The following is a 26,330-nucleotide window of genomic DNA, read 5'->3' as shown; positions in this document are numbered from 1 at the left end:
TATAGTGGTAATTATGATTTGGAGGGTGGGTGGAAAGATGTATCTGTTCTTTTAAGCCACAGCCAAACACAATATTCTTCAAAAATAGGCGTAGGCAAGTTTTTACTGTTCCCACAAACTGCCCAATTCTCCTCACACTGAAGTCAACATCAAAACTCCCATTGACCTCAGCAGAAGCACGAACAAACCCATAATATACATTTTAGTAACTGGTGATGACAGGGCCAGATCTAGATGGTGTGTCTCCAGGACTAGAGTTGCCACCCTCCTGCATTGTCTGGATTCTCCAGGAATTAAAGATTAATCTTTAATTAAAGATTACGTCATGCGATGAAACCTCCAGGAATACGTCCAGCCAAAACTATCCAATCCAGGATGGAAAACTTTTTCGGTGCTCCCTCCCCATCCAAAAGGTACAAACAAATAAACAAAAACACCAAGATTTGGTGCCCCCAAATGTTGGCACTAAGGGCATCCTGTGATAACACACCATGAAGGCCAGTGATGAGTCAGCAACAGCATCCCTTCTACATTTCAGTGTCAGCATGCTACTGAGAGTCTGAGAAGGAGAAAAATGTCTTCTTCTGTTTACAATCTTTACTGCTACTAACAATAATTTGTATAAAAGTAGTGTCCAGAGATCAAACTAAGATTGGGGCCCCAATGTGCTCTGCACTGTACAAACTAAAATGCAATTTTTTTAATGAATTTATCCTTATCCAAAATATATTTCCACTTTGAAAAATTTGTATATTTCAACAACTGGCTTATTTTTGAGTGAAAATAGACTAATCGTCACACAATTTTGATACAATTGAACTAATTTTGAAAATTTGGAAGGAACTGCAAAAAATTGTGGTTTTTGAGGTTCTCTCGTTACATTTCCAGTATTTCTCCCTCCCTCCCCCTGCTCTGGTAAATAAATAAAGTTCTTTAAAACAGCAGTGCTCAGTATAAACACTATTTCAGTCATCAGCACTCCATTTTAGTATTGCTACGTTTGGCATCCAATTAAACAACTCTGGAGACCTTTATTTGTTCACAATACAGGTAACACATCCATAGCAGGAGAGCCAACCTCCCCCACTAAACCCTGATATAGCCTTTTGCTTATGTTGATACGATAACGCCATCAAGAGCAGCAGTTAGAGCCTATTTTCATAGTGCTTTTGGCAAGAGGGACAAAAGTTTATTAGGAACTGGATGAAGGCCATGAACTTCTTTCATATAGGCCACTGAAGAGCTATCAGATGGTAATGACTTGGCTTATATGTCCATTTCAGAGTCCTAAGTATGTTCCATAATTCAGAACCATTCATAAACACCAGAGTTAGATCGAAACGTTAAAATAAGAAGCACACAAGATCTAAACCATCTGAATGTTGTAAAAAAAAGTAATAGTTTACAGTGGATTCTGTTTATTAACAGCCCCTCGGCTCGGCTGCCAGCAAAAAATTGCTGTTATCTGGCAGTTGCTAATAGGAGGAAGGCAGATTTGAGAAGCAGCAGACAGGGAAGGAAGTGCTGAGACGTGCCTTCCCTGGCTGCAGACTTGCAAATCTGCCTGCAGGGAGGATGCAGCCTGGATGCCAGGGCTTTCCACTGGGATCAGGGGCGCTGGGGGCTCACATTACCCTCTCCAAGCATTAGGGCTCAGCACATCCCAGTGCTTCCTTTCCTGTAGCCCACACAGCCTCCTCTCCCATCTTGCCACCCCTTACCTCCTGTGCAGTCCCTGCACACAGGCCGGTTTGCAGGGCTGCAGCCCCAGAAGAAAGCACTGGGATGGGCTGACCACCAGCTGCAGGCAGCGGCTGCACTTGGTCATAAACCAAGACAGGTCCCAGCACTTTCTTCCCTGGGTGCAGCCCCACAAACCTGCTTACATGGGGTGCTCAGCACCCCTCACCATTTTCTTGTAGGGCTGCAGCCTTGCAAACCTGCCTTCAGATAAAGCCTTTCTTCCAAAAATTGTTGCTAATAACCGGCATGCTGTTACCACTATCCAAATCCCCTTAAGATTAAAAAATCAATAGGACGGGATTGGTTCCCAGATAAATGTTGCCATTCACCAGAAGTTGTTAATATCTGGGATGCTATTCAGCGGAATCTGCTTTACTTGTTCCAGATAAAAAGGAAGGACTCACAAGAACAGCCTGTGTTACTAGCCAAATATCATATTTTATTAGAGTTGTTGTTCCTTAATTGTATTCAAGAAAATCATGACCAGTTCAGCAACACCTATGTCATTAACCGTAAAATGTCATCATCAGCCAAATATTCTTATGCTCATTGATTAGCACTTTATTCTTAGAGTAGTCTCACTAACAAAGACCAAAATAAACAGCTTGTTACAAATAGTTCTCTCTAAACATAGGAATAAGCAAATTACTTGCAAAAATTTAAAACAAGAAAGAAAAACTTGCATCCCTTCATGGAAGATGGGGTTTTACATAAAATAAAATGCTCATAAAAAGATATGTCATTCATATTTGCCAACTCTTAATCTCCAAGAAACACAAACACAGCAGTACAGGCAGTCATCATGATGTTCTACGATCCTAAAGGGCCTCAACAGGAATTTCAGGCCTCGCCTGGAATTTTATATTCAAGCTCTCATATAGGTTGAAAGTATTACAAAAAAGTTCTCGCGCTTTCTTTCACTCGGGTTTCATAGAACTTCTATGTTGTTTTTGGCAATTAGTATTTTCACTTTTCCTCTCCTATTTTTTTTCATTGAATACCTTTTCTCCTGCTGCAAGCTGTTCAAACATAGTTATAGCAACCTGGAAACTTTCTGCACCTTTAGGCCACTAAAGTGTTCTCTCAGGGTTCAGAGAATTCATTCAAGTGAGTGAGGGAGTTTTCCCACTTTCCTCCATACCCATAGCCGTATGGAAGAGCTGCCACACGGAGGAAGAAAATTTTGGACACGCAACGTATCAACTAGAGGTAGGTGTCTAGAGGTATCAACATCTGAATATCTGAACTTTAGGGCCTATGAAATCTGGATTTAAATTCTGTAACTAGTGTAATAAAAAAAGAGGTGCTACAAAAATCACAATATTAAGGAACAAATGTTTCAGTCTTTCATTACTTTTGCCCTGAGAATTGTCAGCGCTACTTACAGTACAAAGGAAAACCAAGATTTGCTCAGCACATGCCCTTCATTTCTCCCTCCGCTGAAGTACAAGGAAGCAAGACATTCTATCTGCTTAAACAGTATCATTTCTTTCGAAAAGTTCTTCCCTCTACAGGTCAACATACCAGCAAGTCATCAGGGATTTGCTTCAAACAACTGTAATGGTACCCACATGAATGAGCCAAAGACAAAGAAAGGGAGTTCAACGGCTGAAGAATAAACCTACTATACTCTAAATGCTAATCAGGCAGAGCCCTCCTGTGCAAATAATTGAGAAAAGTACCTGTAACTGAAGAAGTTATGAGACAGCTAAGGAAAATAAATATATTCCAGGATGTATAGGAATATAATGAATTATTACAACATACAATAATAAAATAATTTGAAAAACTGTGTTGCTTTCATCTGAATTTCTGAAATCATTTTACAAAGGTGGATATTACTGGAGGAGATACTGAGGCATGGAGAATCTAAATGTTTTGCTCACAGTTACATACAGAATCAGTAGGAAGAAAATCTAGTTCTCTTGACTTTAAGGCCTGTGCTCTGAGCACTAGTCAACACTGCCTCAAACATGGGATTAAAAACATGCTTTACAACAGTTTCTTTTAAAAATCTACTACAATCCTTTAAAAGAAAATATGGTCATTGAGAGCATACACTCTATATAGGTTCTTCTAGCTCAATTTAACCAAGGTGTTTAACAAGCAGGATAATTACACTTTGTGAATTCCAGCATCAGTGGGAATACAGAATTTCATTAGAAGTGTATGCTTCAAGTGTAACATAGAGCCCCTGAATATTTATATGAAATGTTATGATTCCCCAGGAAAGCACGAACCATTCAAAGCCAACAATCATAAATGCCTTCTACTATCTGATATTTCCTTTTGGTAATGTGTTTCTTTAGGCTTCATATCACTTACTATTCCAAACCATTATCTGAAACTTGAACCTGAACAGACATCTCAGCCATTCTTATTCGGAACCAATGCACAGTACTTACAGTCTCCAGAGGTCATATCTGGACATAAAACCTCTGGTCTTTTAGATGGTAAGATTTAGTGCAGGAACTGTCATTTACTACATTTGTACTGCACAATGGGGCCAAGACCTAGCTAACACCTCTAGACAATACTGCAATATCCATGTTTGATAATAATATGAAATACATAATTTATTCAACATATTTCACATTTCTGGAGGAAATGATTCGTCACAGGGTTCATTAAGAGCTAGCAAATAGTACAACAGAGGAGTGTGTTTAGTTGCAGATGACTACGCTGACAGCATAAGGAGCAGTGCAGGGCAGAGCATTGGCATGAGGATAAGGTGTTTGAAGTCTGATGCAGGATGAAGGAAATGGAGGGATTCAAGCAGCAGGATTCACGGAGATGACTTGCTGGTCTCAAACCTGAAAGGAAGGGGTCCCTCGAAGCCCCTCTCCAGCTTCTGGGAAACTGTGTGAATTCTGAAAAAAGAAAAGGAGTACTTGTGGCACCTTAGAGACTAACAAATTTATTTGAGCATAAGCTTTCGTGAGCTACAGCCTCACTCCATCGGATGTGAATTCTGGTTTCTCTCTTTCTCTCTCACTGAATGGGAGAACGTAGCTTCTGTTCTCACCCTTCTCTCCATTTCCACTGAAGCGCTCCTCCTTTCTCTTACTTTTGTGCCTCATGTTCTCAAATGAGCAAGGGCTGCAGGAAAAGCAATCCATGTGTGACCCCAATCTGCCATCTCTGCAGGGCTGCAATAGTGCCAAGGCCCTGGATAAATCGGGTGGGTGGAATGAAGCATTTAAAACATTCAGCTTATCAGAGGTCTTATATGGTTTTCATACACGTACAGTGATACGAAGCAGGCCATCAGGGATGGCCGTATTGGGATCCAGGAAGTGGGCGGGCGAAGCCCGTCCACATCTAAAGGATCCCCCCAGCCTAAGAGGGGGGTCCACAGGACCTGGAAAGCCAAATAATTACGGGGGGGGCAACTAATGAACAACAGGGACAGGGGTGCGCTAAAGGGTCAAACGAAGGGAACTGGACGGGGACACCGAGAGCCAGCAGGGATGGCACTGAAGAGGCACAGGTGTAATAACCAAAACGAAGCAAAACTAAGTGATCTCATATGGAAAACTGCAGCAGATACCAGGTGTGCATCAATGCTAAAACACTGGTGCATGGTCTTAAGTTCAGGGAAGAGGGTAACTGAGTGGTGGAAAAGCTATCAACAGGACAGGTAAGCCAGATACAAGTAAAAGTTAAGATATATTACACAAACTACCATCAAATAATTTACAGCTGCAGGATATTTTCAGACCATAAATGGTTGATAAGCATGCCTGCTCACATCACCAATAAAAGTAATTAATCTACAAGACTCAAAACTCCAGCATCCAAACTTTTTCCAAAATGTAGTTATCATAATAGGAATATCTTTAAACAAGCAAGTTTGCCCCTGCGCTCTTATCCTCGTCAGTAAGTAGAAAAAAAACATACAAGTGAGCTGTGGCTCATGAAAGCTTATGCTCAACTAAATTTGTTAGTCTCTAAGGTGCTCTAAGTACTCCTTTTCTTTTGTGAATACAGACTAACACGGCTGCTACTCTGAAACCTGACACTATGGGCTGTTCATGATCTCATTTGCATTAGTTTTGCACCAGTATAACCCCATTTGCCTTCAGCAGAATTATTCCTGATTCACAGAAATAAGGCACTCTCAGCACATTTAGGTTTTTCCTCTTTCTGCGTGTTCCCAAGATGCCAAACATGCTCGTACACTCGGAATTCTGCTCTCCGCTCCTCAGAGAGCTTGTTACAAAAAGCAGGGTGTTCATTTTAAAATGTTTTTCCCCAAGAAAATGAAATAGTACATCACACCATTGCAGAACTGTAGGATAAAGACACATAAGAAAATGTGGCCCCTTATGAGTTTCAAGCAGCCTGGGGGGGAAAAAACAACCAAAATCACGGTTACCAATCTTTCCCATCAATAATCTACTGTGCTGTAAACCCCTGCTTAATCTAGCAACATTGAAACTCAATTGATAGCCTCCCTCATTTTATGCTATCCTCATCAGATATTTACCCAGAAATCCTCTTATCCACTTCTGGCCATAGCCTTTCTCCAGTCTTCTGATTCTTTTCCAAACTCAGTTCATCTGCTACTCTACATGGCTTCTTTGGCCTTTATTGCTGCCTCACATCTCCCATGTTCTCTCTCCAGACTCCCAAAACTTTCCCAACCTTAGCCTGCTTGTAGATCTGAAGCTACTCTTGACGCTCAATGTGCTATAGATCCCAGCATCTCTCTAGCCTTTTCCCAGCCTCAGCTTGGTTTCTGGCATCCTCCAGTCTCCTGAGGCTTTTGCACGACAGGAGGATTGAGAATCTGGGCCTATATTTCAGCTTATAAAGGGAGCAATCACTGCTCGCTATGCTTCACACCACTCTACCCAACTCAGGCATATGAAATGACAAAAATTCAACAGTGCCTGAAGGTATTGCATTCTCACATGGGGAGGCAATGCTATCACTCCACAAGGACCACATTACATTTGGGAATTTCGGGACACTAATAAGGCATCAGCCCACCTGTTCAGCCTCTGCCTCCACTGGGGGAAAATACTTTTTAAAATGGCCACAAAGCTCATAAATGTGCTTGAAGCTCCTGTGACTTGCGAACTCCAGAGAAAATAATTTGTCAGACAGTTGCAGGGAAAGTTGGGGGAGAGGGTGAGGGGTCTGAGGTTTTTGGATAATTGTAAGAAAATGGCCATAGGGTACTTATAAGAGTTTCCCATGGAATTAATGAGCTTGATCTCTTCACACACACAATTCAAATGGGCTCACAGAAGGCCTTTCAAAATCTGCCACAAGCCACTGCTTCAAGGAACACTGGTAGGAACTGCAAGATAAGGCAGTCTGATAAAGGTGCAAGTGTAATTATGTTCTACAGTGCAAGTCAGGGTGTGGGCATAACTGTGACCAAAAGAAACAGGATGACTAGAATGGGCACACTGCATTGTTTGAGCCTCCACGACCATGATCCTACCAGTTCAATTCTCTGATATAAATACCGCCTCAGACTCATGATATTTCTGTGGTACAGTCTGTACCCTTCCACTTCTAAAAACCAGCCTTTATTAATACACTAACGTTCAGAAAGGCTGAAAGTTAAATTTCTATCACAAATGTGTCAAAGGCTTGGAGAGCTCAGTATTCCCTTGTTTCCCATTGAAAAGCATTTTGAACTGCCTGTGCCATTTAATCAAGAAAGACTAAGCTAAATCTGAGAATCAGTGAGTCTACTCATGCAAGTAAACACGGTCATACAATCAGGCTTCAGGTAGACAACATACACACAAAGGATGAAAGAAAGGTTGCACAACAATTTTTTTCAATAGTTATGGTACAGACAGGAGAGAGAAAAAGACATAACACAAAAGAGGAATCTTAGTTTCAGTAGAAATAGTATAGAAGACAGGAGCCTTCAGAAAAAAGTGAAACAGCTGGATACAAGGCTGGAGTGATGCCACTGGATTATCTGCTGAAAAGGAACACCTGCAGCCTGATAACAAATACAGAATAGAGAGCTTTTTAAAATGAACATCATAGTGTTTCTTAAAGTCAGACATTTCTTTCAACAGGCATAGCATGCCCAGAGGGTGTGGGTGATCCGCCAATATTTGCTCACCTGTTTTATTTATGGATGGAGGCAGCATGTGTAGATAATAAATAGGTGTATAATCGACACCTGAAAGACATGGCATTACCTTTCCAGGGATCACAATCAAAAAAGCAACAACAGCTTAGAGAGATCAGCAAAGTTTACATGCTTCTAATTTTAGAAGTGAGTATTTATTCAGAGTTTTTCTTGAGTAAAAAAGAAGTGAGGAGACCAGGGCCTTAAAAAAAAAGAAATCTAATTAAATGAGACATACATAGCTACTCACCCTTTCCAATCTCAGTGCTTTGATTTATTTATACTAATCTAAGTCTACTACTTGAAAGTACGTCAGTCTATTATTTAAGACCTAAGAGCTTGATCTTGCAGTTCTTACTCAGCCAAAACTTCCACTGGAGTCAATGGGAGATTGGCCCAAGTAAGGATTGCAGAATCAGGCCAGAAGTCACCTGCACTTTCGTTTCTCAAATCACATTAAAGTCACATGATCAGGAAAATGAAAACAATTCCAAAGCCACGGGACCTATGACAATTCACAGAATTACCAGCAGGAGAGAACATGCACATAAGAGGCCCTAAAATACTATGAAATACTTACATTTAAAATAGTAGCTGCAGGTAGCTCATGTTAAAAGGAAACATTTTTGGAGTTTTTTTCAAGCATGATTTTAATCTTCAATCAATTAATCTACAAACATAACTGTGGAGCTAGCCAGGTCACACTTCCTATCCACAGAATCTGGATTTGTGTTTACATATTAAAATAAGATAACATCTCATTCTTCAAATCCAGAAGGAACAGTCTGTTACTGAAGTTTAGGCAGAAGCTGTTCTATGATGGCCTTGTGTTATGTGATACTGTAGAGCAACATATTCAGCACCAGACCAAAAAAGCCAACAATTTGAAACAAATTATATTGGGATTGCAGAGGTCCTGGAGAGGCTGAGATGTATCAGTTAAAATTAATGGGGGGGAGGGGAATTGTGTTCCCAATGGTTGTGGGTGTTCAGTACTCACACACTATTTGAGACACGGTTTGGGCTCTCATTAGCTATTCGGCATCTTAACTATTAAGTAAATGTCCTGTAACAAGCTGCTGCTATCCCCTTACTGTTTATTGAAGGGTGTGAAACATACCAGTAACCTGTACACACACAGCTAATTAATGTAACCTTGTGTTTCCCTCAAACAGCCTCTTCTACCGAGGTGAAATGCACATCCAGATACAAGCATAAGGCCTATGCCCCGGGCCTCTTAACTCCCACTTATGCTGTATTTTGAGAATTTAAATTGCTGCATAAGCCTGTGTTGTCCATCTGTATCAGGGTGAATTTAACCATATGTTATTATACACAGCTTTGCACTTTATAATCTCGTTTTTAAACTCTTGAAGGCGAGGGGGGACGGGGACTGTTTCTTGCTTTGGGCTAGACTGTGGCTTTTAAGTTCGGCCTTGTATATGGACAGTGCAGAGCTGCACAACCCTAAAAAAGGCAACTGAAGAGCTTTTGCCTCTAGTAGGCCTAATCCCTCTGGACACTCTGCTCCCTCAGTTGTACCACCACGTTCTACCCTCCTGCCCCCTTTCAGCCACGGGGTAGCAAAGCACAGCATCTGTTACTGCATATCACCCTTAGGTAAGCATGTATAGGAAGCATCTCATCCTGTCCTCCATGGCCAAGCAAGGGCTGCAAACAGTCTAGCTCTTTATGTCTGTACAGCACACAGCACAGTGAGAAATTATTCATTATTTTTATTAGTATTATGGTAGCATCCTCCAGAGGCCTGAGCTAGATCCGGTCCCCATTACACAGAGTTCTGTACAAACACATAGCAGGAGAGAGTCTCTTCCTGGAAGATCTTATGATCTAGTTTCAAACGAGATGCAACAAGCGGAAAATAAAAACAACGGAGGGAACAGGGGAGGGAAAATGAGGGTAGCAGAACAGGGACATGTGTTCACAAAGACGAGCTGTGGCACAAACAGTAAATTTCCTGTTGATCTTTATATTATGTATAAATTGCAATATAAATAAATAGTAACATTTGAGTTTGTAATCCTTGTAATCCATCTGCCTAGACAGTGGTTTTTTCCACCTGCTAAACATAATAGTTTCATATTATTAAAAATACTTCAAGTCAAAAACTATCAATAAAGTCCTGTGCTCAAGTAACAAATCTGAGCACCTTTAAGGGATCTGGAAATATTCAAGCAGTGGGCAGATAAGTGGAATTTTCACAATTTTCCACAACCAAGCGAGTTTGCTGTATATTTATAACATAACCCCCCCACACCATTTTGTTTTTAAATATATTACTAGAAATTACCCTTTTTCTGTAAATAAATATGGGCCCAATTCAGCACAATACTTAAGCACTTATCTAACTTTAAGCACAAATAGTTCCCACTTCAGCAGGATTACTTGCATGCTTAAAATTACATGCACGCTTAAGAGCGCCTTACTGGATTAGGTCCATAATTAGTCTTTACATCAAGACGGGATATTTTTCTAGAAGATATACTATAGAGGTTATGGGCTTATACAGAAATTACTGGGTGATTTTCAATGGCCTATATCATGAAGGAGGTCAGAAAACGTGATCATGATACTGCCTCCAAGCCCTAGAATCTATGAACGTACTGAATGTAGACCAACTTCTAAGTCTGGTGTACCTCTGTAGACAACATCATCAGACTGCTGTTATCTTTTAATGAGGTTTTGCAACTGATGAATAAGAAATCCCATAAGACATGTAAACCTCACCTTTTTGGACCACAACAGAGAACAACATGCAGCTTCAGAGTTTTACTGTTGTAGTAAGGAAGACTTTCCTTCTTTCAAAATAGCATTTCTATTTAAAATATTGCAGTGTAATTAGTGTGATATTTACTGAAATGACAATAATGATTTAATTTAAACAGAGTTTTACCTACAGAAGTAATTTTTCCGCCCTATTTAAACAAAAATATTTTATCATGATAGTAATGTTGGAGGTTGCAAACCTAACTAAATTTGAATGAGATGTTCCCTGGACTAATCACTAGAGCACATGGAGCCACAACTTCCAGATTTTATGCCTGGATTTGATTGCCAGTGACCTGCTGTGTGATCTTTTACAAGGATCTTAATCGCTGTGTACCCCTTCTGTAAAATGGAACACCAATACTTTTTACCAAAATTATTTAATACCCTCAATTTAAAGGTTCTATAGACATATTTATTATTATTATTGATGTTCCATCTGTCTAATACATTTCATTTGAAGTAATGACAAATTATATTTCAGACTACATTTTTATGGACTGACCCAGCAGCCCTTACTTAGGTAAAATTTCCAATTGACTCAACAGGAGTTGAATAGAGACTAAGTTTGGACCCAGCAGTCACTTTGGCCCAGATCTTCAAAGTCGAGTTAGGGTGTTAGTTGCCTAAATACTTTTGAAGATCTTGGCCTTTGCCCACAGCTGAAATGGCAGCCACTTCTGGGGTGGAATTTGGCTGGTTTTTTGGTTGTTGTTTTGTTTTGGTTTTTACACTACTGGACAGAGCAATACTGTGCAACAGTTTAGGACAGGAAGAGGATACCACCATACCCAACAGAAACTGCAGGGGACGTCTTGGTGCAAAGAACATAATTACCCAAATTGGAATCTGGCCAGAACATTATTTTTTAACTTTTTAATGTATTTTATTATATTTGGCTAGGATGGAGTAGGGTGGAAAGATGCAGGGGAGAGGAAAACCAAGCAATTTTAGCTTCCCAAACAATATACTTGCAAATATCGCTCTTTCATGAATCTGTGGGTCTATCTTATGTGTACAGCCAACAAAATTTTAGTGCATCGAACATACAGGCTTAAATATTCAGGGGGTAAGTGGGTCAGATGGAAATTTAACACATAGTTTAAGGCTTTTCATGTACAAGAGAAGAGGGGCAAGAGCTAAATGCTCAATTATATCAATAGTCCAACACATGGTTTACAGACTGAACTGTTTATCCAAATTAAAACCACACTCTCGAAACACAATCAAACCTTTAACATTAAAATAAAACCAAATGACCCTCTAGGCATGTTTTTATGTAAGTACCACTCCCTCCGTTTTCATTATGCAAGATCCATTCAACCGGTATGGCAAAGAACATACCCTCAATCATATGCCTTCTTTTGGTTTTCTCAGCATGGGTTAGTGGGCACCACACCCATCTTTGTCTGCTAGTATCTCAATGCAGCAATGATGGATTAAACAGCAAGGCAGAGCCCTGGAGTAAGTACCCTGAATGTGATCCCACTGCAATGCTCTGCTCTCCAAACAATACTGGTTTCTCTCTCGCTCCCCCCGCCACAAGACTGCAGAGAAATACATTCCTAAATGGATTAAACTTCCGCTTTCTGCTGCCCCCAAGCTAACAGAGTGTCCATGTAACTTAAAGAACTAGAAAGACAAACACTCTACCTTAATAGCATCCTCCCTTCCTCTGTCTCTGATGCTACTTAATTCCTCAGATCTTTTCCAGTGGAGGTGGACTGGAAACAGGCTGCGTCAACACACCTGTCTATTAGATTATCACTGCAAATCAATCTGTCACCTCAAGCAATTCATTACCTTAGTCCTGTTATCACATAGGTCTGTATTCTATGGGTAATCAGATAGCAGCAGGGTCAGAAAAGAATGGTGAAGACACAGTCCCTGTGAGGAAAGGCAATGCTAATTTCATATCAACTAGAGATCACTACAGTAGACCCTGCAGGCTATGGAAATTCTGTCTTACTATATTGAGAACAGAGAAGCAAGCATCTACCACTAACCTCAGAGTCCTGAGTGTTCCAGTGCAGCTATGATCATATTTTTAAACTATGCACAAAATTAGCAACCTTGAGAGCATAATTAAATTGTGAAATATATAAACAAAGGAGATGGATTGGCAAGCAGGAAAAAAATGCCCTTTAGACATATAAATCCATTACCATAGTCACTTATCATTTTGGACTCTCCTGATCTGCCATAAAGATAATCTGAGCAATACTTAGCCTCTGTCATAAATATAAAGGGAAGGGTAACCACCTTTCTGTCCACAGTGCTATAAAATCCCTCCTGGCCAGAGGCAACAGCCTGTTACCTGTAAAGGGTTAAGAAGCTCAGCTAACCTGGCTGGCACCTGACCCAAAGTACCAATAAGGGAACAAGATACTTTCAAATCTTGGGGAAGGAAAGGCTTTTGTTTGGGTTCTTCGTTTTTGTGTTTCTTCTCTCTTGGGACTGAGAGAAGTCAGACAGAAATCCATCTTCTCCAACCCATCCTAATCCAAGTCTCCAATATTGCAACCAGTATAGGTAAGCCAGGCAAGGTGGATTAGTTATCTTTTGTTTTATGTGAATTTTCCCTGAGTTAAGAGGGAGGTTTATTCCTCTTTTCTGTAATTTTAAGGTTTTTCCCATAGGGGGATCCTCTGTGTTTTGAATCTGAATACCCTGTAAAGTATTTTCCATCCTGATTTTACAGAGATGATTCTTTTACCTTTTCTTTAATTAAAATTCTTCTTTTAAGAACCTGATTGATTTTTCATTGTTCTTAAGATCCAAGGGTTTGGATCTGTGTTCACCTGTACAAATTGGTGAGGATTATTATCAAGCCTTCCCCAGGAAAGGGGGTGTAGGGCTTGGGGGGATATTTTGGGGAAACATCTCCAAGTGGGCTCTTTCCCTGTTCTTTGTTTAAAACGCTTGGTGGTGGCAGCATACTGTTCAAGGACAAGGCAAAGTTTGTGCTTTGGGGAAGTTTTTAACCTAAGCTGGTAAGAATAAGCTTAGGGGGTCTTTCATGCAGGTTCCCATATCTGTACCTTAGAGTTCAAAGTGGGAAAGGAACCCTGACAGACTCCTTCACCAAGCTTAACACATTATGTTTATCCTGGAAGTCCTGGAGAAACTACAAGATTTATTTTAAAGGCCAAAATGGATACAAATAAAGTACACACCTGGTATATTCCTGTGGAATGGTAAAAGGAGCAGGGCATGAGATCCTTCATCCCCAGCTGTGAACAATCATCCTCCATGCTGCCTTTTTGCAATTCTTTTCACTCTTTTAGCAAAGTGCATGCCTCAATTAGGGAAGGCTGCTGGCCAAAGCTTTCTTTAAAAGCCTTGACAAGGCCAAGATACAGTGCTTGCTTTCTTCAATAAAATAGTTTACTGTTAAACACCTGCATTTACTTAAGAACAAATCTTAATCCCTGGGCACAACAGGCTGTAAGAAGGCAATTTCTGAGGAGGATAAACTGACCCTCAATAGGCAACAAAATAGGGATTGTGGTCACCATAGCCCTTCCCTCCACAGGCCCTTTGGGCCAGTGGATAACACACACTCCAGGGTGATATGAGCAGGGTGCAACTTCACCTGTATAGGCTCCTCTGTTCCTGTTCTCCCTCCCTGGCTGCCAAGCAGGCCTTATTCATTAATTCAGGCCAACTGGCCACAGTGCCATTTAGGCCTGATGTTCCCAAACAGAAAGGGGTGGGATCATAGTGCCATCCAAGGATCTCAAAGCACTTCATAAATGTTAATTACTTCTCACAGCAGCCCTGTGAGATAGGTAAGTATTATCATACTCACTTAACAGGTGAGTTTATAGTTTCACAGAAATGGTAAGAGAACCCTGCCCCAGGTTACTCAATGAGTCAGTGTGAGAATTAGGGACAGAAACTAGTGGCCAGGAATTCCAGTCAACTGCTGTGACAATTTAGGTATACTTCCTCTCTGGGGGGAAAAAATGTACCAAAGCTACATCTGCTCCTGGAGTACATCACACTCCTCACATCATCAGAACAGGGCAAACTGGTGTTCTCCAAAATAGCAATACTGAAGCTGTATCAGCCCTGATTCCAAATAAAAATACCAAATTTTCTGTAGGATTTGCAAAGCTGAAATGTCAATTACTTCATCCTCTCACCTGCAATCACCTTTAAGACAGGATCTACTCCAAGAATCTCGATTAGAGATGGAACAATCAATAAAATCCAGATCTGTCTCCATCTGTCCACCTAACATCAGAGTGCATGGACTAAATGTTTTGGTTCAGGCCCATCCCTCTTTTCAAGGCTGTAAAAGGGGATGAAGGGATTCTTCAAGCCCACAATTGATTGACATCTTGATTCTGCAATTGTTACTCGAGCAAAACTCCCACTGAAGTCAACAGCAGTTTTGACTGAGTAAGAAATGGAGTACTGAGCCCTGAAACAAAGTACCAGATCTATGTATGTAAAAGTCTTTAAAAGGACAAAATTATACGTTTCTAAATTTTTAATACATTTTTAAGACTTTTAAAAATAATTGTAGGATTGCTTATTAATTTGGTTATTGTCACTGTTTTTGTTTTTAAAAGAGTATGTAAGCATTTATGATTCAAAGCCACAAAGAAACACATTGGCAAATTCAGTGATCTTAGAAGAATTCTATAATAATGAATATTTCACAACAACGCTGTGACGTGACTGTTATTAGCCACATTTTACAGATGAGGAAACTCAAACACAGAGATGAAGGGACTTTTGTAGATTTTTAAGACCAGGAGAGACCATTATGATTATCTAGTCTTAACTCCTGCATAATACAGAATCTCAAAGTGATACCTGCATAGCCCAACAGCTTGTGGCTGAACTAGCACAGATCTTTCAGAGAGGCATTCAATTTTGATATAAAGCCCAAGGGTTGAAGAACTGCCCGAAATCACTCAGCAAGCATGTAAAAACAGCATCAGAAAAAGAACCCAGAACTTTGAGTTTCATCCATGTCCTAACAATACACCTCACCAAAATGATCGAAAAAATAGGTCTGATTATGAGTACCCAGTTTCTGAATAAAAAAAAAAAAATCCCTAACATTTAGTTGTGAAAGATAACAGGAAATGTATGAACTGCATATAGGTAGTTCAGATTAACTTGGAAACTGTAATGGCTGAATTGTTTGGGGCCACTATATGTTTAAATAATTGTTCTTTGTGGCATATGCATATGTAGTAGGAAACCTGAATGTGCTAGAATTTAACCTGTGGGAAATCCTTGGAAATGAGATGTTGATTCTTGAGCACATGTACCTAAGCAATCAAGGAGTTAATAAGCATTCCGCTAAGCATTAGCTATTAAATTTAATTAATTTCGGTTTGAAACAAACAACCCCTTTCTAGCTCTGTAATATTAAGAAACACAGTTACCAATATCCCTATATTCTATGACTCCAAATTCTGGGACTATTACTGCTCCAGTTGAAATCAGTGGCAAAAATCTTGTTTGTTTCAACGGACGCAGGATGGGCCCTCTGTTAGATTGACGTATACAATAACTATGATTAATTTCCAGCAACAGCTTTGTTTTTATATAACAAACATAGACAACTGAGTATTTAGCAATATGCAGAAGTGTCCTACCAAATTTCAAATAAACACATAAAGCATGCTTCCTTATATACTGTTCTTTTACCTCATATTGTTGCAAAATTCATAGCATGTAAAACCTAAACACAGCTTTTACAAAGTAATGACCAGGCACTGCTTAGAGTAGAAAAAATCACAAACTGCTTAACATGCAAACAGTATTAAAAAAACAAAGCAGTATTTTGAATGGTACAAAATGCTGTATTTATCACCTGATCCTATGTTTTGAAATAAAATATTTGAGTTGAGTCATGATTTCTCACAGCTCAGAACAAACTCCAATAAACTAGAGATCCTTCCAATTCATATGACAGTGGCTTTAGAGCCAAGGCTGTCAAAGGTACATTCTTGCTTAACATATATTTTGAAAGCTGTCTGTCATTTGAGATAGTTTTCAAGAGGCCAGAAAAGAGATTCTGGGCCTGATCCTGTAGTCCTCATGGGCAAAGACTCCCAGTGACTTCTTTAAAGCACTGGACAACTGATTTGTTATAATTGTGTCCACACAGAACAATAGCTCAGTATAGTGTGTAAAGTATCACATAACTGTTAAACATATTGCAGACTCAGTTTTGCCTTTCAAATGTTCAAACTGTAAATGAAAGTTTTGTCACAATTTCTGAAGTCTGGGAATGAATTGTTTGAAAGCTGATTTTTCTCCTTAACCAACATACACATTGAAATTAATGAAACCGGGGAACAAAAATCATATTTCCCTCCCTTGGAGAATACATTCTTATCCAAAATGCATACGTTCATCCTGTTAGAAGCCTGAATATGGACTGAGTCAAATCTCATTTGCCCAGACCAGCAGCATTGTTAACAATGTATATTTTAAATATGCCCTGGACCAAATTCTGCCCTTTATTACACCTGTACAATTCCATTGGCTTTACTAGGGTTGCGTTCACATATATACACCATTGAATATTTCCCATTATGTTAAAGGAAATTCTCTCCTCCTATCCTCCCACAAAACAGAACAAAACCAAACCACAACCTTGGACTTTCACATAAAACAGCAGCCAGTATGTTTATTCCTCACACTTATTTTTTCCCCATTGCAGTGAAAACCATTTCACTAGTGGAAATGCTATAGCAAAATCTCATCAGTAGGTGCTTCATTAAATAAAGGGGAATCTTATGCCATACACCATAACCCCCTGGCTCCTAACTTCATTGAAATCCATTGTGTACTCCCCTTTCCCAGTGATCTACATGCTCAGAAAAGAGTAAAGCCTTGGCTCTTAAGAAACACTTTAAAGCAGCGGCTCTCAACCTTTCCAGACTACTGTACCCCTTTCAGGAGTCTGATTTGTCTTGTGTACCCCCAAATCTCACCTCTCTTGAAAAAAAACTTGCTTACAAAATCAGACATAAAAATGCAAAAGTGTCACAGCACACTGTTACTGAAAAATTGCTTACTTTCTTATTTTTACCATACAATTATAAAATAAATCAACTGGAATATAAATATTGTATTTACATTTCAGTGTATAGCATATAGAGCAGTATGAACAAGTCACTGTACAAAACATTAGTTTCTACTGACTTCACTAGTGCTTTTTATGTAGCCTGTTGTAAAACTAGGCAAATATCTAGATGAGTTGATGTACCCCCTGAACACCTCTGCATACCCCCAGGGATACGCGTACCCCTGGTTGAGAACCACTGCTTTAAAGAGTGAGAGAGCGCTATTAGTCATGATTACAATTAAACCCTTCTAGACTATGTATTTTTTTTTAATTTCCTCTCACCTTTTGAGGACAGATTTACTGTAATTTAAGTTGACTCAAACATATAAAAACAGATGAAACACCAGAAAAAAAAAGATTTAACCTTTGGTAGTTAGAATATAAAACCCACACATACGCATACACATACACACACTCCATGCTTATGTCAATGGATTAATGACTATACTGGGAAGGGGGAGTTGAAAGGCGGGGGATGGGGGGTGGACTATCTTAATCCTCTAGAAAAGGGACTGACCCTCTTACTGCACACGTGAAAGCTGAATCCCACGACCACAAAAGATTTCCCTTCTTAAAAACATTATTCAACTGCATGAATAAATCAGCCGAATATCTTGAGCTGACAGAGAAGGCATGAAAACTATTAGATTTCACAATACATTGTTCTACAGATCACTCTCAAAAGACTGAGATCACAACTTTACCTATAACAAGCCCAGCCATAAGTAAAGCCCCGTGCAACATCCACCTACAGTGCTATCACATTAAACAGGAGTAATGTTTTCAAATCAGGAGTAGATGCATTGCTGGACTTTACCTTTCTGCACAGTTCCCAAGTATGCACGCTCCTTCCTCATCCACCAAGCACACCAGCTACAGGACAGCAACTCGGCAAAAGGAAGAAGAAATCCAGCAGAAATAAACCCACTAACTTAAAAAAAAAAAATCTCCTACAGTCTTTCTGTGGGGAAAGAATCTCCAGATTTTCCAAAGCAAAGTTGAGAGGGAACAGGAGTTGGGACAGAGTTCCGATAACTTTCCAATCGTCTTTAGGAAAAGTCTGATTCTGAAAGCAGCAACGGTACAATCAGACAACCCCTCTGGCTTTGCTCTGATCGCATGGCACTTCTATCCAGCAGCTGCAGCCCCCTCTAGGAAGCTGTTACAATCTCTGGTCTCACCACCCCACCCCTAGGCCTCTTTGATTGCTTTCCCAGTACAGGGGCCACTCCAGATAACACAGGCAAACAAGCATGTCATAAATCAGACAAACTCTGAAAAGTCACGTTGTTAGTTCTTTAAGTTATTACCTAAATCTTTCCGTGACGGCTCCTGATAAACTCTCTCCTTAACATTGTATTATTATCTTACATTATGCACTTGGTTAGAGGACACCACGCAGTTAGTAAGCACAAATTCTGTATATCCAAGGAAACCTGTGGAATGCATTATAATATTCCATAGAAGAGGAAAGGATTAATGGCACTGTAGTTCTTCCCTGGTTTCTTGTTGCATTAGTTCTTGTTGCATTAATGTACTACTGCTACTATTATACAAAATGGGTAATATTTTCAAAAGTGCAAACAAGCCATTTTCAAAAGCACTTGAGTCATTTAGCATCGTCAGTCCCAAAGACTTTCAGTGGAATTTAGGCTTCTAAATTGTTCAGGTGCTTTTGAAATTTTACCCATAATATATATGAATTATGCACTCAGATATGTGGAAATGGGTGCTATGATGAGTGAATTGAAAACCCCAAGATAAAAGATAGATAAACTATTCACTGAGACATGTCAGTGTGCTTAGTACTGGACCAACAAGGAGGGAGCTAGAATCCCAAGAACACTGTAGTCTCATTTACATAGGAACATAAAACTGGAATGGCCTCCTAGGTCAGTGAGTCCTCTGCTATAGCATCCTACAATCATGTTCATAAATTTATTAAGCTCCATCTTAAAACTAGTTAGGTTGTTTGCCCCCACTGCTCCTGTTCAGAGACCCTTCCAGAACTTCACTCCTCTGATGGTTAGAAACTTGCTTCTAATTTCCAGCCTAAATGTATTCATGACCAGTTTAAGAACATAAGAACGGCCACACTGGGTCAGACCAAAGGTCCATTTAGCCCAGTAACCCGTCTTCTGACAGTGGCCAATGCCAGGTGCCCCAGAGGGAATGAACAGAACAGGTAATGGTCAAGTGATCCATCCCCTGTTGCCCGTTCCCAGCTTCAGGCAAACAGAGGTTAGGGACACCATCCCTGCCCATCCTGGCTAATAGCCATTGATGGACCTATGCTCCGTGAATTTATGTAGTTCTTTTTTGAACCTTATTATACCAATTTGCTCTTGTGCCAATATTGTCCTTTAGGTTACATAGCTCTTCTCCCTGGCTAGTGTTTACCCCTCTTAAGTATTTATAGAGAGCAATTATATCCCCTCTCAACCTTTGTTTTGCTAGACTAAACAAGCCAAGCTCTTTTAGTCTCCTCTCCCAAGATAAAAAGAAAAGGAGTACTTGTGGCGCCTTAGAGACTAACAAATTTATTAGAGCATAAGCTTTCGTGAGCTACAGCTCACTTCATAGGATGCATTTGATGAAGTGAGCTGTAGCTCACGAAAGCTTATACTCTAATAAATTTGTTAGTCTCTAAGGTGCCACAAGTATTCCTTTTCTTTTTGCGAATATAGACTAACACGACTGCTACTCTGAAACATCTCCTAAGATAGGCCCTCCCATTCTCCTGATCATGATCATTCTCTGCACCTGTTCCAGTTTGAATTAATCTTTCTTGAACATGGAGGACCAGAACTGTACTCAATATTCCAGATGTGGTCTTATCAGTGTCTTGTATGATGGCATTAATACATCTTTATCTCTCCTGGAAATACCTCACCTTATACACCGTAGGATTGTATTTTACAAGGGCAAGACAGCAGCTGGCCTTTGTGTTGGTGAGCTGGATGGACAGGCACAAATGAGCCCCATCGTGTGCAGAATCTAGACACAATCACAGTTCCTGTGTTCATCCTGTTCTATCCCTTCTCTCTGCCCTTGCCAAGAGAGGTAAAGGAACATATGACAATCCCTTCAGTGATGTAGTAGCATATATACTCCCCTGTGCACTTCAGAGCTCTTGGAGATTGTTTGCACAGTTTCTCTTACAGCTTCTTCTGGAATGGTGCAGTTCAGTCGGACCCCACAACATGGACTGGGTCTAAGTAACACAAAAGAGCCTCAAATCAGCCAAGATTCTCTGGGAATGGGATCAATCTTTTGATCAGCAATGCACAGGTACACACACTCAGCCCCTTCAGGATGGTGCCAAGTCTAACACAGTCCTGGAAACGTGATTTGAGAGAATTTTGGCTTTCATTAAAAAACAAACAAACGAACAAACAAAAAACACGTTAGGTTCTAGACCTCCTGGTTGCAAAGAAAAGCTGGAAAACATGAACCCTCAGGACTCGAACAAAAAACAGAAGGCAAATAAAGCAACACAAAATCTATTCTTAAAATTTCATGATTTTAAGTCAATCTAATGATTTGTGGGGGCCTGACTTGTGATTTTTGAATGTTTGAGGATGGCAGTACTACATATATGCAAATATTAGCTCCAAAAGAGACATTTTTATACAGAAAATGCAAAAAAATAGTGTTCATTTTTGTTAATTTCTGAAAAACTCTTCAACCATGCAAATATTAGGAAATTAAAAAACTAGGGTTGCTTCTTAAAAAAAAAATTACTTATAACTCCCTTCCACCCTCATTGACGAGATTTCAATTTGGTGGTGTCTCTAACAAAGAAAGCCAGAAAGAAATTAAGTAACATTTGAGTATTTCAGTCTAAACATTGCATTATAAAAAGTTGTTTTTAATCTTTCATTTTCCTGGTTAAAAAAAAAAAGGTGTGTGAAGGGGTAGGAGGGAAAAAGATGGAGAAAAAAAAGGTGCATCTATTTGGTTTGGAAAACTTGGAGAGAAAGGGGAGAGTCCATTGGTGAGCGTGGACTTATCTATGACCCATTTGTCAGCCAGAACCAGGAAAGCTTGAGAGGTAGCCTGTGAGAGGACAGACTGAATCTGGAAAAGATGAAGGAGCTAATGTGATGGCTGGTAGACCAACAGAAAGAGATGGAGAGGTCACTGAAGGCCCTCTTAGCAAACTGAGCAACAAGCTATACTGGGCTGGCAGGTGGAGCAATAGTGACTGTTTCAGGAGTTCATGAAGGAGACGACCCAGGTACAGTAGCAGTTATTACAAAATGTGGCAAGTCCCATTAGGCAGAATGGAAGTTGCAGGGGAGCTGGGACTCTGTAAAATGGACCCCGACATGTTCCTATTGATTTTTGAGAGAATCACTGCTAGTGCAGGGTGGGATAAAGGATTATGGGCCCTATGGTTAACCCCTTATCTGAAAGGAGATGCACAAGCATTATTGGGCCTAATCTGCAGCAAGGGAGATTTAGGTTAGATTCTAGGAAAAACTTTCTGACTCTAAAGAGAGTAAAGCTCTGGAACAGTCTTCCAAGGAAGGCTGCAGAATCCCCGTCACTGCAGGGTTTTAAAACCAGGGTAGATAAACAGCTGTCAGGGCTGAACTACATGCCCTCTCCAGGTCAGCCCTACACTGCTGTGATTCCATGATTTTTCTTCAATTTTGACTAAAGTGACTCCCGATCCCCATTTATGATATCACATACATGATTATCAGTCAACTGCACTCCTGCACTGTTTACAGAGCTGCCATTGCTTATGCCGATTTGGGGCATTAATCCACCATTTCATAGGTTGGAAAGAGTCAACAAAAATGATTAGGGAGCTGGAGCACATGACTTTTGAGGAAAGGCTGAGGGAACTGGGATTATTTAGTCTGCAGAAGAGAAGAATGAGGGGGGATTTGATAGCTGATTTCAAGTACCTGAAAGGGGGTTCCAAAGAGAATAGATCTAGACTGTTCTCAGTGGTAGCAGATGACAGAACAAGGAGTAATGGTCTCAAGTTGCAGCGGGGGAGGTTTAGGTTGGATATTAGGGAAAACTTTTCCACTAGGAGGGTGGTGAAGCACAGGAATGGGTTACCTAGGGAGGTGGTGGAATCTCCTTCCTTAGAGGTTTTTAAGATCAGGCTTGACAAAGCCCTAGCTGGGATGATTTAGTTAGGGATTGGTCCTGCTTTGAGCAGGGGATTGGACTAGATGACCTCCTGAGGTCCCTTCCAACCCTGAGATTCTATTTCCAAACTAGCAACTGATTTGGTGTTTATCTCTGTATTATACATTCTGGGAATTACCTACAAAACCAATGTTCTCGCATTAACTTAAGTATACAGAACACAATGTCTATTTTTGTTAAATCCACTATCAACAATTTATGGATGCAGCAACATAAAATCTAAACCTACCTTAACCTTCCAAAAATGACCAACTAGTGAGTGCAAAAGAAAGTTCTCTAAACCATTAGGTGTACATATAAATATCTTAGGATCTTCAAAGATGATAAATCTGTCTATCACCTTCAATACCCCTGCAATATCTTCAAGACAATCAACATGTCTCAGTAGTATTTTGTATTTAAATTCATCATGAAGATTATTTGGATGTGAGGGCAAGTTTATTATTAATGGTTTCTAATTTACTATGTTAGTTATTAATTTGTAAGAAGAAATACAAAACTAAGTATTTGTGAAATACAGTTGTTAGTACCATATAATACAGTTTTCGGACATCTAGAAAACACTTTGGTACCCTTTAGCTCTCTGAAACTATTTCTCTTTTTGTTTATCTTGAATCCAATAAAATCAACATTAAAAAGAAAAAAAAGGACTTTGGGAAATAGGGGAATTTGGAATTGCCTGCCAAGTTAAACTAAAAGTTAAAAATTAAAAGCTGCACCCTAGCCTCCAAGACACTGATGAGGGTAGCAACAATGCAAGTGCTAACACTCCCTCCCCGCCCCCCGCTTTTTCAACAGTGGTTTGGTAGTAGTGGATGAGTTAAATGGATGTGGTGACTTGGTGAGGAGACTGGCTGGAGGAGATGGTAGAAAATTAAAAGAAAAGTATTAAGTTTGCACTCCTTTATCACCCGTTCCTAGATTTGGGCTAGATCCTGAAAGTTTCCCACAGGACTTCATCTGGAGCTCCATACACAGAATGATTGCAGACGATCTCAACACTCAAGGAGCTACATTCTTCACTGCTCTGCATTTCTTGTTATCATACACCAGTGCAACATTAGTGTAAAAAACTACCATTCCAAAATGGCAGTGTTTTACACTCACTTTGCGCAGGTACAGATGGCTTCACAAGGTACAAGAAAAGGGAGAATCAAGACTAGGATGAATAAAAATCCAGATACTGGTCAGCTTCAGTGTACCACTGTTTTATATCCTGTACATCATATTTAGGCTTGAAAGACCAGATTTGTATTGTTAAATGTCACTCAATGTAGTTTTCACTGCAAACACAAACAGATTATTTTTTGCCAATTGATGATAATGGAGATTTACAGATAAGCAAAGAAGAATTCTGCTTCAGAACCTAAATTAAAAAGCTTTAATTGTTTTTGAATTTCAATGCATCATTAAATAATTGTCTAATCCCCTCATAATTTTGTACAACTGTGAAAATTAATACAAATAGAAAAATGCTTAAAATAAACATCAATATTGTCCATAGAAATGATAAAAAATAAAAATCAAATTCTGCCAAACCTAATCTCATTCATCGGAAGGAGCAAGACCAGGGGATTGTTTGTTTTTTTCGCCCTTGGCCCAGAAAGGATAGATAGATAGATAGATAGATTAGATAGATATAATGAAAACCTTTAAATAAAGGTAGATGCAGTCACAGCATTTATATTCTATAAACGAAGAATCTATTTGATCTGGGGTGTATTATTAGTTTTAGATAGATATTATATGTGAAATCGCTGTGTGCTGAGCTCTCTGGAAGGCATAGATCCATAGTCCCTGCCCCAAAGAGTCTCTATCCTACTCCCGTTGTTCCATAGTTGTGCAGGGCATTAATTTTTACTATCTGTTTTCATTTTGGTGTAAATTGTACCAGCAGGCTCAGGATCTGATGACCTCATCTATCATTCATTTGGATTACAGGGCTAGTAATTCCTCTCCTCAGGGGAGCTGATGTCTACGCTCTGATTCATGATGACATGATTCAGGGGAAAGCCCAACCTCTAAATCTACATTATGAGAGGGAAATCCAGCAAGGCCTTTTTAAAACTATTTTTATCGTTAAGAACTTCAAAATCTCTTCCTGTTGGTTGATACGTCAGCCTCCAGGGCTCAGGAACCAACACTGATGCAGAGAAAAATCAGAAATGTTTTCTTCTCTGTCACCTACGAGCGTCAAAGTTTCTAAATGAAATGTTTCCTTCCATCCTCCACCTAACATTTGTTTGTCTAGGCTCACACTGCCCTCCACTCTGTGGGGCTGAATTCTTTTCTCAGCTACACTGCTGAAACCCCAGTGACTTCAGTGTGGTTACAACAGCATAACAAAAGATAGAATTTGGCCCCATATTTTTAATGCCAGGAAACTTCCCTAAACCAATTAACTGTAAGAAAACTGGAGAGAGGAACAACAAAAGTGCGTATGAACAAGGGAGAAAACAATAATGTTGCTGTCTTTTCATGGCTGCTATTTGATCCTGCAAAAGAGATCCGTAAGGCAAACCAAAACCAGGAGAGATTTAGATGACAAGGAAGAGTTATAGTCAGCATACCAGTTATTCGCAAAAAGAAAAGGAGTACTTGTGGCACCTTAGAGACTAACAAATTTATTAGAGCATAAGCTTTCGTGAGCTACAGCACACTATTATAAAACTTGAAAGATCAAATCTGCCCCTTGAATTCATAGAGGAAAACATGCCAACCAGAATCTATAGAGGGAAACAAAGATTTTTCTCTCTACTCCTGGGGGAGGGAGCATTCTAATGTAACTTTATTATAAAACATTTCTTACACAAAAACTAGCTTAATTAATGCATTTAAATGGAGGGGGGGAAAAGAGTCTCTTCTCACTGATTAATCATTCCCACAAGGGGGCTCTAACATGCTGCTCTGCTGCTTGCTATCTCTGAGGGCTAGCTTCTGCCACCTTCACTCACACTGATATATCAGTGGGGCTAAGGTACTGCTCAAAATGAGGAAGCATGGTTGCAGCTAACACAAAACTTGCCTTTGCATATTATGGGTTGAATTGAGACCTGGAGCCAGATTCTCAGCTAGTGTAAATCAGCATAGTTCCACCAACTTCAATGGTATATATACACAAGCTGGGGAGGTGCAGAGCTGTGTCACCTGAGGAGCAGCCCAGAGAAGAGAATTGTAATTCAGAGTCACCATAACTTCTCTGGTTTCTCCATCGGTTCAAGTGGGCCCATAATCAGATGCCAATTACTCTCCCTTCTGTATTGACTCAGCTGTCTTGAGCTGGAGAATTGGAGGTGAGGGAGGAGTCTTGGCTCCACCCATTCCTTGCTCACCTCCACCCATTCCTTGCTCACCTGTGCTGGGGTTTGCTGTCCCCCCGTAACTGACAATGCAGGGCTAGAAGGGAGTGCCTTAACCACT

The 26,330-nt window shown here is 39.9% G+C and overlaps 1 protein-coding gene across 12 annotated transcripts in view; it reads right to left on the bottom strand.

Moving 5' to 3' along the window:
* Positions 1-26,330, bottom strand: part of TNS3 (tensin 3) — a 338,104-nt gene that overhangs the window by 281,590 nt on the left and 30,184 nt on the right. For 2 of the 12 annotated variants that reach the window (XM_043508668.1, XM_038389573.2), the window contains exon 1: positions 18,556-18,919. The exons of 9 other annotated variants lie outside the window; for them this stretch is intronic. The gene's annotated coding sequence lies outside the window, so the exon portion shown is untranslated. Of the gene's footprint in view, positions 1-18,555; positions 18,920-20,861; positions 20,953-26,330 lie in introns of those variants that run through there. One more of the 12 variants, XM_043508670.1, reaches the window with a different exon arrangement.

This window comes from Dermochelys coriacea, chromosome 2 (assembly GCF_009764565.3).
Source record: "Dermochelys coriacea isolate rDerCor1 chromosome 2, rDerCor1.pri.v4, whole genome shotgun sequence".
Taxonomy (NCBI): domain Eukaryota; kingdom Metazoa; phylum Chordata; order Testudines; family Dermochelyidae; genus Dermochelys; species Dermochelys coriacea.
This window is presented reverse-complemented; position numbering and strand designations above follow the sequence as displayed.